Source organism: Rhineura floridana, chromosome 4 (genome assembly GCF_030035675.1).
Source record: "Rhineura floridana isolate rRhiFlo1 chromosome 4, rRhiFlo1.hap2, whole genome shotgun sequence".
Lineage (NCBI taxonomy): Eukaryota > Metazoa > Chordata > Lepidosauria > Squamata > Rhineuridae > Rhineura > Rhineura floridana.
Window position 1 is genome coordinate 67,240,874 of NC_084483.1, and position 14,433 is coordinate 67,255,306.

Here is a 14,433-nt window from a genome sequence, read left to right on the forward strand (position 1 = left end):
AGCCAACAGTGTGATGTGGCTGCAAAAAAGGCAAATGCTATTTAAGCCTGCATTAAGAGAAGTATTGTTTCCAAATTTCATGAAATACTAGTTTCCCTCTATTTGGCACTGGTTAGGCCTCACCTTGAGTACTGCATCCAGTTCTGGACACCACATTTTAAGAATGATGCAGACAAACTGGAACGGGTTCAGAGGAGGGCAACAAGGATGATCAGGAGCCTAGAAACAAAGCCCAATGAGGAGAGACTGAAAGAACTGGACGTGTTTAGCCTTGAGAAGAGAAGACTCGGGGGAGACATGAAAGCACTCTTCAAGTACATGACAGGTTGTCAACACAGAGGAGGGCCAGGCCAGGACTTCTTCTCAATTATCCCAGAGTGCAGGACACGGAATAATGGGCTCAAGTTACAGAAAGCCTGATTTTGGCGGAATATCAGGAAAAACTTTGTAACTGTTAGAACATGACAACAATGGAACCAATTACCTAGAGAGATAGTGGGTTCTCCAATACTGGAGGTGTTCAAGAGGCAGCTGGACAGCCACCTGTCGGGTATGCCTTAATTTGAATTCCTGCATTGAGCAGGGGGTTGACTCAGTGGCCTTACCGGTGCCTTCCAGCTCTATTATTGTATGATTCTATGACATGACAAAGCTATTATTAGAATATTATCAGAAGAAAAAAGAAACCAAAATTATTGTACAACCGTAGCATATAACAAAATGATCATATAGGATAATATGAGAAGTTTTCTGGGTTTGGTGGGTTCCAGTAGCAGTCGGTGGGGCACTGAAGGAGGACTGGCATTGCATACCAGCATTCTGGGCACCAAGCTTTGCTGCTACTTACCAATGGGAAGGTGCAAGGTGCGGGGAGTGAGGAGCAGCGTAGGTGCAGTGGCACGGCAGCAGGAGTGGATTGGCTCTGCCACTGTATCGGTACCCTGCCTTGCTCCCCATGCCTCTCTCCTCCTGCTTCTTGTAAGCAGCAACAACCCTTGGCATCTTGGAAGACAGGCACATAATACTGCCCTGCTTTCACTGCCCCACTGACTACTAGTGGTGATCCCCCTAGAGCCTGCAGAACCTCAAGCTCTGCACACCTTACATGATGACCCCTGCCAGGACTGATTGAGCCATTATTGCCACCCCGATTGCAGCCTCTTCCTGTGTTCCAGGAGTTGGGAGTAGGGATGGGATCCACTGACTGGTGCCAGTTCGAAAGCATTCAGTCGACCTAAGAGGCTGGTATCGATTCGAGTTTGTTCTTTGTCTCCTGACTGGGGCTTTTACCTACCCATTTTTCCCCTTATAAACAATACAGATATTAAGATCATTGTTAAGGGAAATGTCAATATTTTGAAATGAACTATCAACAAAATTATCATTCTTAATATAAATATTTTAGAAAAAGCCAAGGGGAATCGCTACATAAAAATCTGATCCTGCAGCAATAGAGAATAAGAGAATTATTGGGAAATTCTGTACCAGATCTGAACTGGGTGGCATTCTAGCATATCCGGAGTCAGGGGTAACCTTTAAATACTCCTATCATGTGCTATGGGTGTAAATGTATGGAATATGGGGCGTCTCAAGAGCTATGAATGCTCTAGGCATTTCAGGTGTATAAGTAGGGGCAATAATAATAATAATGGGCTCCTGCTGGGAGGAAGGGCGGGATATAAATCAAATAATAAACAAACAAACAAATAAATCAATCAATAATGCATAACTCCTTGCTGTACAGATTGCAATTTCTTTTGGTGGCAGTCACAGCTGGGAAATTGAAGTTGGCCATCATACTGCTCAATTGAAAGGTCTGTTTTCATTTCTGTAACAATGATGTTCATAGGTCCAACAGTTATTTTAACTTCACAAATTAAAAAAAAACACCCTACCTGTGTTGAAAGCTTTCTAAGTCCTAACCCATTTTACCTTGGAGTAAGCCCCATTGAATTTCAATAGGACTTCTGAGTAGACATGCTTAAGATTGTGTATAGTCAAAATTAAGTGTTAAATGTTTGTCCAGATCCAAAAATAATATCATTATCCAGCTAATTCATTCATTCATTCATTCATTCATTAGCGCTCACTCGTGGCCGAGTAAGATTGTCTTCCAAGATAAGGTCTTTAACAGTGGGTCCGTAACTGACCATGGAGGCCAATTCTGGATCCACACAGCCTCCCACAGTGAGGACATAGGTTTCCAGATGGAAGATGGTCGCGATGAGGATCAAGTTCCTGATATATCAAGCTGATGTCCTGCATATTTCATGTTGAAATTGCAATGACCATGGTGGCTATTCAATAAAAATGTTTCATTCTCATTCCCTCAAAACACAATTTTTCCATAGGGCTCAATTAAGCCCTTTCCACCCTCTCTCCCCATTCCCTCTGTGATCTCTAGTGCTCTGAAATTTATACTGGGAAGATTCTTGCAATAGCAAAATGAAACCCAGGACAATATTTGGATCAGCCATAATTAAAGACAGATATAATTCATTCAACTTTTCTTAGCAACGAAAGATTAATTCTTCTACAGTGATAATGGCTGTGCATACTCAGCAAACATTTTGGCAAAACAGTCTCAAACAGGTCCAGTCCAAGGGGATTTGATGTTTTATGTGGAATTGCGAGGGTGATCATTGTTCCTTAAATTGATGTATACGTCCTGTGGGTTGCAGATGTGGTTCGGCGAGTGCTTCTTTAACATGGGCTGAGAGACAGAAAGTGAGTGAAAAAACACCTCCTGGAAAGCATCCCAAAAGAAGTCTGAATCCAGACTTGCCATGCTGTAATCTGACATGTGTTGAGTCATTCACAAGACCCAGTTAAACAAAGGCTGTCACCTTTAATCAATAGCTGGTGCAGTTAATCAGTTAAAGGGCTTCCTACTAATTAAATGAAAATCTTTGATGAACTGAAGGTGTGTCTTACAATTTGGAAGAATCACAAGGCGAGGATACTCCCGAATGTTTCTTCCTGGGTCTTTTCTCCTCCTCCCCCCCGCACCTGTTGAAACAGACCCAAAGTAACACACAAGGGAACATTTGGGGATGATGCTGACACAAGGCAAGGCAGTTCACTTATCTGCTTGCTAGGGGAAGAAAAAAATTACTGAACCAAAGGATCCATTGGGAAACACTGACAAGACAGATGGTACTCTGGCGCATAATAGTGTGATCTGAGGCAATCACCACCATAGCAAACATATGCATATATTTCCATTACACATGTGGCTGCATACGTTACACATTATGACTCCATATGTTGAAAATAGCAAGGTTTTCTTACTTTCCCTGCCTGAAACGAAGACCAACATTAACTCCAGAAGCAAAGTAAATGAATGTCACAAAGTGAACCTCTGGCTGCCGAGGTGGAGAAGCACGGACAGACTGAGGGAAGAAGGCTAAGCTGGCCTTAATTTCCTAAAAGCACACTTGTGAAAGCTTGTTACTAAGTAGGGGTTCCGTAGGAGCAGAGGGCAAGTGACCAGGAAGCCCTCAGTATATGGAACTCAGCTGGGATCATAGGAAGAGAGAGACCACCTGGCATGAAAGAAAGAGTGAGTTAGAGAGATCAGACCTGACACCCAGATGCAGGATGGATTCTCATCTAGGAAAGAAAAACAAGAACTATTATGGAAGGGGAAAGAAAGTGGGGAGGGGAGAGAGAGAGAGAAGCTTGGAGAAGAGCCATATACTTGGGGTGGGGAATTGACCTTACAGACCAGGCTTTGTTTAGGATCTAAGAAAAAAAAGAGATCACTTCTGAAGTGTACCATTTGGCACAGCCTGTATCAGGATGGGAAGAAGCAGCAGGAATCCCTCCCCGTTCCCCCTGCCGTCAGGAGGTTCAGTTGTGTCCTTAGAATGGACGTTCATTCTCTTTCCAGACCAGCTGCCTGCTATGGGCTTCTTCTTCCCCATCCCAGCAATTGGCAGGCAAGGAAAGGAGAGTGGGGAGAATCTGGAGAGCTATGATCAGGCAGGAGAAACTGAGAGCTGCTTCACTCCTGTTTGCTCCTTGTAGCTCCTACCTAATCATTTGGGGAAACCAAAGAAGGAATTCCAGTTTCAGGTCTAGTCCTCACAGTTGATTTCTATGTCAGTTCTGTTGATGTAGATTCTGATTTTGTTCTTCCATTCATTTATCAAATGTTTATTTTAATCTAAAGCTCTGGAAACTTTTATGAACAGATGAAGGAAGGAAGGAATATTCTTTATTACAGTCATATCACATAACACATTCAAACTGGGCACAAATAAATAGCAAGAAGGAAAATATGGAAACCATATAATTTGTCCAGTTGGACTCTTTTAAACACAATAATTAGAGATTTTTTTCCTCTAAGGGGACCTGCAGTGAGAGCTAACAGAGCATGAGCAGGCATCAGTTTGTCTTTCTTATTCCTCCGCTTCCTCCCGCAGCTCTCAGTGCACCCCTAAAATCTGCTCCAAAGGATTGGGGGAACTCTCTGGAACAGATTTTGGCAGCATGGGGGAGGGTTGGAAAGGAGATAAGAAAAATGGGAACTTCCATTGCGCAAGTGGATTTCCATTGCACAAGCAGGTGGGCATCATTGGATGTTGCCCCATGCCTTCCTTAGACTGAGTCATGCCATTGGCCCATCTAACTCAGTATTGTCTATACTGACTGGCAGCAGCTCTTCAGGATTTTCAAATGGGGGTCACTCCCAGCCTTACCTGGAGATGCTGAGGACTGATCCTGAGATTTTCTGTATGCAGAGCAGATACTCTGCAGTAAGCAGAGCTTGGAAAAGTTACTTTTTTGAACTACAACTCCCATCAGCCCCAGCCAGCATGGCCACTGGATTGGGCTGATGGGAGTTGTAGTTCAAAAAAGTAACTTTTCCAAGCTCTGCGTAAGCTATGGTCCTTCTGTAGATAACAGAATGTAAGCAGAGAAATCTTACTGTATGCTGGGAGCAGCACAGCCACCTTTATTTATTTACATTTAATCTCATCCACTGGTTGCTTGTGGGAGCTCTGATGTTCATCTCGAGACCCCCAGTCTTTGAGGCCTTGTCCATTAATTTTAGTGGAAAGAGGATGACCTGTGCAGTGAGCTTATTCCTGTGTGTTTGCAGGTTACCTCCCTTCATTTTGAGAATGGGCTAGCAGCCCACATAAGAACATAAGAACCCCTAGATCAGTGGCCCATCTTGTCCAACATCCTGTTCTCACAGTGGCCAACCAGATGCCTATGGGAAGCCAGCAAACACATGCACAATCACTCTTTGCATTTTTAGAGGATACACCAAACTTCAGATTGGGGCTCAAGAATTGATGTGACCTGTGGCTGACTAATTAAGAGTGAGGGTAAGTAACAGTCCCTTTTTAAAATGTTGCCATTTTCATTGGCTCTGCTTCTCAGCCCTATGATGTTGACAAGAAAATGCCCAATTCACTCAAATGGGTTGTTTTTGAAAAGTGGTACAGAGGGATGTGGTCTTTACAGTGCAGTCCTTGAGCAAAGTTTGCACTGTGTTGCATTTGTAATAAGCCCTTTGCACCTTGAAATGAAAACTGTAAAACCTTTGGTGTTTAAGGCTTTCTGACTCCAAGTTAATTGTTCTCCAGAACAGAGTAAAACATATTAAAAATAGACTCTCAAAGCATATAATTGTGCTTCCGTCTCTCTAAAGCATATATAAAAATATATATATTCACATTGTGGAAATAAAAAATTTAGCCAGTTTTTGTTTTAAAATACTAGAGGTGGCTGAGCACTTACGCCTCTATATGTTCTTTGAGTCTTCTAAAACCTCTAGCCTGGCGAGGACTCCCCCCGCCTCAGATGATTTTCATTTTCAAAACATTCACATCCAATAAACTACACAAAACATAGTATGAGAGAGAAAGGGGGAGAAGAAATGGCTCTGTTGCATGGTAATTACATCCTATTGCCTGTGGGTTGCTTTGTTATGAGTTTTAACTATGTAAATATGACGTATATCGCATCAGAATTTAATCAAAAGCCACTAGGTAGGAGTTAGAGTGTGACTTTGTTGTTAGGGCTAAAGGCAACTGGGTGTTGACAGGTCTCCAAAGTCATCAGGTTTAAGCTTAAAAAGGAAAAGCCCAGCCTGATAAGCTGTTCCTTGACTGACAACTTCAGGCATGACTGAAAGCATTGAAAACAGTTGGGCAAATGGAAAGAGGAGGGGGGAGTTTTATTTCGTAGGAAACTCAGAAGGATTTATACACTGATGTAGCTTCCAAATCTAAGAAAAACAGGTGTGGGGTTTTGAAAAATCTGGAGAATAGAAAAGGACATGGTCCATGAATGATTTCTCCCAATTATAGTGCAATTAATCTCATCAAAAGTGATATCAAGATGGTGGTAGGAGCAGCTCTTCTGTTTCTCCTTCCCTCCCTCGTCGCTTGGGGTGACGTGGCCGCCTGCCCTTTGCGCCCTGGACGCGCTGTTGTGCCTGGCTCCGCTGCTCCGTTGTATGGCGTTGGCACAGGCAGTCTGGACCTCTTGGCTCAATGTGTCGTGGAAGATGCCCGGCAGCAACCAGAGTGGCTGGAGCGCTGGCGAGAATGGCGTCTATGGGCAGGACTTGCCCCTGTGGCTGTTGGCCGGCATGCTGGTGCTGCTGGAGGGGCTCAATGCCGTCAATGCCTGCAACCCCCTCACCAACTTCAGTGTCCCGGCTGCTGCTGCTGCTGTTGCAGGTACACCGTGGCTCGCCCTCATCCAGTGGGGCGGCGGGTGCACCTTCTCAGAGAAGATCTATGTGGCTGCCAAGTGGGGGGCCGCCACCGCCATTTACAACTATGGTGGCGGGATGGGGAACGACATCCAGGCCATGACCCACCCTGCTTCTGCAGGACTGGCTGGTGCTGGGAAAAGCTTACTCGTATTTCGCCATCAGAGAAGCTGATCAGAAGTTCAGCTGAAGGTGTCGGACTTGCAAGCATAGAAGGAAAGAGAGAGAACCAACTCACAGCTTTGTTGGGGGCAATCTGAGATGTTTCTGCTGCTCCAGGTGCCTGCACCACCCTGTATTTTCACTGGAAGTTGTAATCGCTGTTTTTTAAAACAATGTAGTTTGTTATTTAATTTTTGTAAATTGTATTGTTTTATTGATATATTTCTATATTTGTGTTTTTTTTGTAAGCTGCCTTGAGGGCCTTTTGACCATAAGGCGGGGTATAAATAAACTATATTAATATTAATATTAATATTAATATAATATTAATATTATTGAAGATGATGATGATGATAATAATAAAAAAAGCTTCTATGGAAAAAAAGAATGCTGAAATTGGAGGGGGGCTGCACTAGCTCTGATATTCAACAAATCCTATGTCATCAGCATAAAACCGTCATTGCTCCCCACCCCCCAAAAAAGGAGAAAAGGAAAAAAAGAATTAAAAATAAACAAGGCAGAAGGTATAAGAAGGACTGCTGTGGAAAATACAGCACACACAGGAAAATAATGTGCCTTTTCATCTTTCTATGAAGTCAAACCAAATTTTGGCACTGTAAAAAAAACCCTGTTATGTAGACAGTAAAAGAAGCACAGTTTAAAGTAGCAATTGAGGACTGATTGACGTGTTATGATAGCCTCACATGCTATATCTTCTCAAACAGCACCCATAAGGAAATATTCAATTCATTGTGTGCCATTATTGGACTATGTGCATCATAACTTTTTATGGCTTGTTATGGAAGACGACTTTTGCCAACTTTCCCCCACCCTTTTCACGATATTGCATCATCTTTGTTGAGATAGAAAACATATTTTAATATGGTAAAGTGTTAAAGAAATTTAATACCCTGGGGCTAAATCAAAATGCTAAGGTTCATCTGGATAAGAAAAAAACACCCCACAATTTATGAATGCACTATTCATTTCCTGAAGTGGACATAAGTGAAAAGCTCATATGAAATTTAAAACCGAAATCCTGGCCTTTTCTAGCTTCCTTAGTGTAACTCAGTGCGATGTACAGTGGAGTGTTGCTGAAACCACATCTGGGGGGGGAATACTTTCAGATGGAGCTCTTAGTGGAACTATATCAGTTCAGGCTGTAACTGAAAGTCTAAAATACCAGGTTACATTAATATATCTGCGAAGATAGCGTGTAAAATCTCATCAGGCTAACTGGTTAGCAATTTGACAGAAGATCAATAATATCTCAGTGAAACATGGCACCTCTACGGCTTAGGTTGCCAGCTCAAAAGAAAAAAAGTCATATTTTGGATGGAATCCAACATTACAGTGAGATTTCCCCTCGTGCAATGGGACTTCCCCTTCCTCTCCATTCCCCTGCACCCACAACATACCCCCCAAATCTTCTCTGGAGCAAATGTTGGGGATGTGTAGGGGGCTAAAGGGGGGAGGAGAGGAGAGGAAGGACAAGTCGCATTGCATGAGTGGAAATCTGTTCCACTCACACGTAGATCGCATCAGATTCAACCGTGTTTTTTCTCCTTGATACCTCTTCCAAGAGATGAATACGTTTTTTTTAAAAAATAACAACAAAACACTCCACTTTTTCCCCTACAAAGGAGATGTCCAAACCAGCTTACCAAAAAAGAGAGCGCAAATATAAAAGCAACAATAACCCAACCATTAAAACACAAATTAATAAACTAGAAACAGAGGGGAGAGGCAAGGCAGCAGGAAGTGAGGCATGAGCGCATTGATGGGACATCAGATTGGCTCCACTGCTGTGCTGCACCAGGTTGAGCTCCCACTGCCTTGAGCCTCCCCCTCTCAGTAACCAGCAGTGATGCAGAGTGTTGGGAAGCTGGAAGAGTAATGCAGCCCCACCTGCACAGCCCTGCCAACCACTATTGATACTTATGCAAATGAATCTGATACTCGCTTTAGCTATTTATTGCATAGTAGCCTGCTTTTCTCTATGGAGCTCAAGGCAGCATACATGGTAGAATACATGCTTCTTTCCCATTTTATCTATACAACAGCCTTGTGGAGTAGGTTAGGTTGGGAGATGGTGACTGGCCCAAAGTCACTCAGAGAGCTTTGTGACTAAGCAGGGATTTGAACTTGGATCTCTTTGTACCACGTAATGTGCTATGCAAGTAAGCAATATATTATGCATGCAGTTCTATAACAAAAATTTGGGATGAGAGTTAAACTGATGATATACCCTTTTCGGGCACTTTGATACATATGTCAAATTTCACTTTTCAGTTTCAGTATAATTTAACCATTAGACATGTTGTAATTGGTCCCATCAAATGCAATTTCCTTAAATAAATTCAGCAAGGGCCAATAGATGAGGAAGTAATCTTGAAATGTCAATCTTTTAAGCTTTGGATAAGTTTTAAATAACATAACAGGCATTCCAAAGGTTTGATTTGAAAGCTACAATAATATTTCCAAACATAGGCCAATTTTAAAAATCAGATCCCTGAAAGACTAAAAATAATGTCCAAAACGGGATTAAATTGGTTTTCCTGTCAGTGAAAGTGCAGGGATTTTTTTTAAAAAAATTAATTAGACAGTGCTGGGACATTTCAGTTGAGAGTGACAAAAAAGTACAAAAACATTTCCCCTGTTGTTGCCATTTGAGGGTCACAATTTTTCTCCTGATAATCAGAAATGTACCCAACATCATCAGAAAACACTACTGTGCCATTAACCATTTCATGTGCTGAACATCTCAAGCAGATACTACAAAATAATGTTGAGTCTTGAGGATTCCCTTCTTTGAACAAGCTCCCCAGTTAACTTACTCCATTATAAGCACATAACACAATGTAATTTGTTGTTGTTGTTATGTGCCTTGAAGTCGAATATGACTTATGGCGACCCTATGAATCACCAACCTCCAATAGCATCTGTTACAAACCACCCTGTTCAGATCTTGTAAATTCAAGTCTGTGGCTTCCTTTATGGAATCAATCCATCTTAGCATCAAGAAAATTAACTTCTATGAGTTGGACAAGAGACAGAGCATATAATATTATAATATCTATTCATATTTTTTTACTTGGTAGTGGTGGGTCTCTGGGCCACAAATGAGGCATCTGTTACCAGATAAGACAAAAAAGTTATTGGGTTGTACCCAGTGCTGTACAAGCAAAAGGCAGCTCATGCAAATAACTTTTCTCTTTCACTCCTCCTCCTACAGCCCCTCCAAAAAATCTCCCCAGAGGGTTGGGGGTACCTACCAGACATTGTGCTGATGACACTCAGCTCTGTCTCTCCCTACCACCTGATTGCAGGGAGGGAGTGCTCATCCTAAACCAGTGTCTGGAGGCTGTGAAGGGCTGGATGTGGGCTAACAAACTGAAACTTAATCTAGACAAGACGGAAGTACTGCTGGTAGGGTTACCATCATTTTGTCATTTCAAAAAGAGTACATTTGGCTTTGATCAGTGAAAAGTAAGAGTATGCTGTTGCACCATCTCAAAAAGAGTACATGTACTCTTAAAAGAGTACGGTTGGTAACCCTAACTGCTGGTCAAGGGAAAAAACTGCACCAGGGACAGGGTTGCAACCTGCTCTGGATGGAGTTGCACTCCCCTTGAAGGAGCAGGTCTGCAGTTTGGGAGTCCTCCTGGATCCTGCCCTGCTGCTTGACTATCAGGTGGCTGTGGTAGCCAGGAGTGCTTTTGGCCAACTCAAACTGGTCTACCAGCTGTGTCCATTCCTGGAGGCAGTTGACTTGGCCACAGTGACACATGCATTGGTGACATCGAGGCTTGATTACTGTAACACACTCTATGTGGGGCTGCCTTTGAAAACGGTTCGGAAATTACAGTCGGTTCAAAATGCAGCAGCCAGAATATTAACTGGAGCACGGCACAGGGAGCATATCACCCCTGTGCTTTATCGACTCCACTGGCTCCCAATTTGCTTCCGGGCCTTGGGCCAATGTACCTAAGGAACCGCTTACATCCATATGTAGCTGCCCGAGATTTAAGATCATCTGCCTCTGGTCTCCTCTGTGTGCCTGGAGTAAAAGACGTTAGACTGACAGGCACGTGGGAGAGAGCTTTTTCAGCTGTGGCCCCCAAGCTTTGGAACACCCTACTCCAAGAAGTCTGCTCTGCTCCCTCCCTGATGGTTTTCCAGAGACTTCTGAAAACGATCTTGTTCCGAAGAACCTTTGGGAGGAACTGAAGGTAGAGCCTGACACTGATTTTATGCCTTCTACGTTAAATTTTACCCTTATAGTCCCCTTTAGTAAAATTCCCTGTGTGTGTGTGTGTGTGTAGTATTTTATGTATTTTAATGTTTTTGTGATTTTATTGTTTACAATTTTATTATGTACATGTTTGATTTTATTTTTGTAAGCAGCCCTGAGTGCCCTATTATAGGGTAGAAGGGCGGGATAGAAATATTTTAAATAAATAAATTGTGGGCTGCAATGGGAGGAATGAATCATCCGAAATCAGGTGGGGAAATCTTGCACTTCTTGTGCATAGTTCCCAGTTTGGGGCATTTTCCCCTCCCATGTCAGTCCCAGAAAACACATCCCACACAATGTTCGATAGATTTCCCCATTGCACAATATGTGGGGCTTCCCTTGTGCTTGACCCAGAAACTGCACTTAGTCCAGAATGCTGCAGCAAGGTTGCTGACAGGAGTGAGACCCTCTGCCCTGAAGTCTGCATTGGTTGACGATTTGTTACCAGGCCAAGTTTAAGGTGTTATTTTTGGTATATAAAGCCCTTAACAGCTTGGGAGCAGTTAACTGTTGTACCCCATATGTGCCCACTTGACCACTTCAATCTGTAGAACTTGCATGTTACAGATGCCACATAATACTCATTCCACACTTGTAAGAAATCAATATTTGAGTGTGACAGCATCCACATTTTGGAACTCCCTGCCTATTGACACCAGACAGGAGCCTTTGGTGTATTCTTTTTGGTGCCTGCTTAAAACATTTCTGTTTAGGCAAGCCATTCCAGACATACAGATATTGATGTGTTTCAGTTTCTTTTTAGTTTGCCGCTGATTTTGCCTTTTAAATGTTTTTAATTACTTGTTTTATTGATAATTTTAATATTCTTTGTAAACTGTGTAGAGGTTTTGTTTCACTCAAGTGGTATATAAATTGTATAAAATTAAATATATAAACAAACAAACCATCTGGAGAGGATTTTTGGGATGCAGGAGGAAGGAGGAGGGGACGGGAAAGACTGAGTGCACAATGTTGGATACAGTCCAGCAGAAACTCAGCCCTAGCCAGCATGACCAATGGTCAGGTTTAAATTAGAGTTGTAGCTAGAGATGGGGGAGAAATTTGATTCAGTTGCATTTAAAGACCAATCTAACAAATTCACATTTTCCAAAATAATATGAGAACTGAAACACAACCATCCTTCAAAATTGACACATATGTATTTTGTGATGCAGTTCTCCAACCAAAGTTTACAAAAATGCGTATTGTTATTGTCTGCCCTTCACCCTAAGGTCCCAGGAATTTTAAAATACAGCATTAAAAATAATTTAAAAGCAACATAAAATCCTAAAATAAGGTGGGTTGTAAGAATATACGTCTCATGTGTCAAAGGACAGGGTAAAGACAAATGCATCTTCAGCATTTGTCTAAAACATTACAATGTAGTTGCCACAGGCACCTTAGGAGCCACCACAGAGAATGTATTCTCCTGGGCCGCCACCCCTGAACTTCCAAGGGTGGCAGAACTACCAAAAGAGCCCTCTCTGCTGATCTCAACACCTGAGAGGGTCTATAGGGAAAGACTGAGGTGGTCTTTCAGATATTTAGGACTTAAGTCATTTAGGGCTTTAAACACTAGTGTGAGCACCTTGAATTGGGCCCAGAAACGAACGGACAAATGTAGCTGTTTTAAAATGGGTTATATGATATCTAAAGGGAACCCCACCCAGTAATCTGGCTGCTGCAGTTTGGACCCGCTGAAGTTTCCAAGTTGTTTTCAAGGCAGACCCACATAGGGTACATTGCAATAATCCAATCCGGATGGAATACTGTAGCCAACTCAACTCTGTCCAAAAGTGGCTGAAGCTAGTGAACTAGCTGGCCCTGGAAAGGCACTCCTAGCCGCTCAGGCCACCTGAGCCTCCAGTGGCAGTGATGGATCCAGGACTTTCCCCAAGCTGCGGACCTGCACCTTCCAGGGGAGTTCAACCCCCTCCAGAACAGGCAGTCTTATTTCCTCCCAGACATGAGAACTCTGGACACATCTGTCTTTTCAGGATTTCATCTCAGTTTATTAGGGAAAAGTGTGCATTATTATTTATTAGAGGAAAATGTACATAAAAATGAATATGTAAGTGAAAATAATATACAAAATGAACTATATTAGCAGGTTGCTTGCAAAGATGTGTACGTTAGTCAAAACTGTATACAATAATGTGTGTATTAGGAGAAATTTGTACTAAAATGCTGAAGGATTTTCATGAGGATTTTTTTAAAAATTGCAGATTGCTATATAAATGCAGAGAAATGAATTTAAGATTAGAAAAATGAGAAACCAAGAGAACCGAAACGGACAAATCCTTCTATCCCTAGTTGTAGCCTAATCACATCCAGAGGGCCACTGGTTCCCCACCCCTGTAGTGAGATATGAAATAATAAACATTATTATTATTATTATTATTATTATTTATTAAATGTATTAGTTGCCCATCTGGCTGGTTGTCCAGCCACTCTGGGCGACGTACAAGATAAAACAATACATTAAAACATTAAAATTTAAAACCATAATCAGTAAAAAACCTAACCCACCCCAAAAGCCTGCCTGAAGAGCCAGGTCTTCAAGGCCCGGCGGAAGCTTATCATAGAAGGGGCATGGCGGAGATCATTTGGGAGAGAGTTCCACAGGGTGGGGGCCACTATTGAAAAAGCCCTCTCTCTAGTCCTCACCATTCTAACTGTTTTAACCGGTGGGATCGAGAGAAGGTCTTCTGAGGCTGATCTTGTTGAGCGGCATCCCTGACGATGCTGGAGGCGCTCCTTCAGATAGACTGGGCTAAAACCGTATAGGGTTTTAAAGGTCAAAACCAACACCTTGAATTGGGCTCAGTAAACAACCGGTAGCCAGTGCAACTCCTTCAGCATCTTTGACTCCTGGCTACTGAATGTCTGATCCTCTTAATTTTCCACATTTATATGGAAATGAAAGGGGGGGCAGAAGCTTATGTTTAGGGAGTAAAGTGGGAATTGCAACAGAAGCTTATAGGCTACATTAAAACACTACGAGGGCTTTATGTTCATCATTATCATCCATTCCTCAAGTTGTAGCCCTCTGAGGCCATTACTACAAATTCTTGCATTTTGTTACCCAGATGTGTTGCAGTTACAGATGTGTAAGAAAGTATGCTTTTGATATCTGTATGAAAGGTTAAATGGTTGTTTTAAAACCTTGTTATAACCACCTTCTTCAAATACCACTAGTTCATAATAACATCTAGAGCTCCAGGCTCGCATGCGCTGA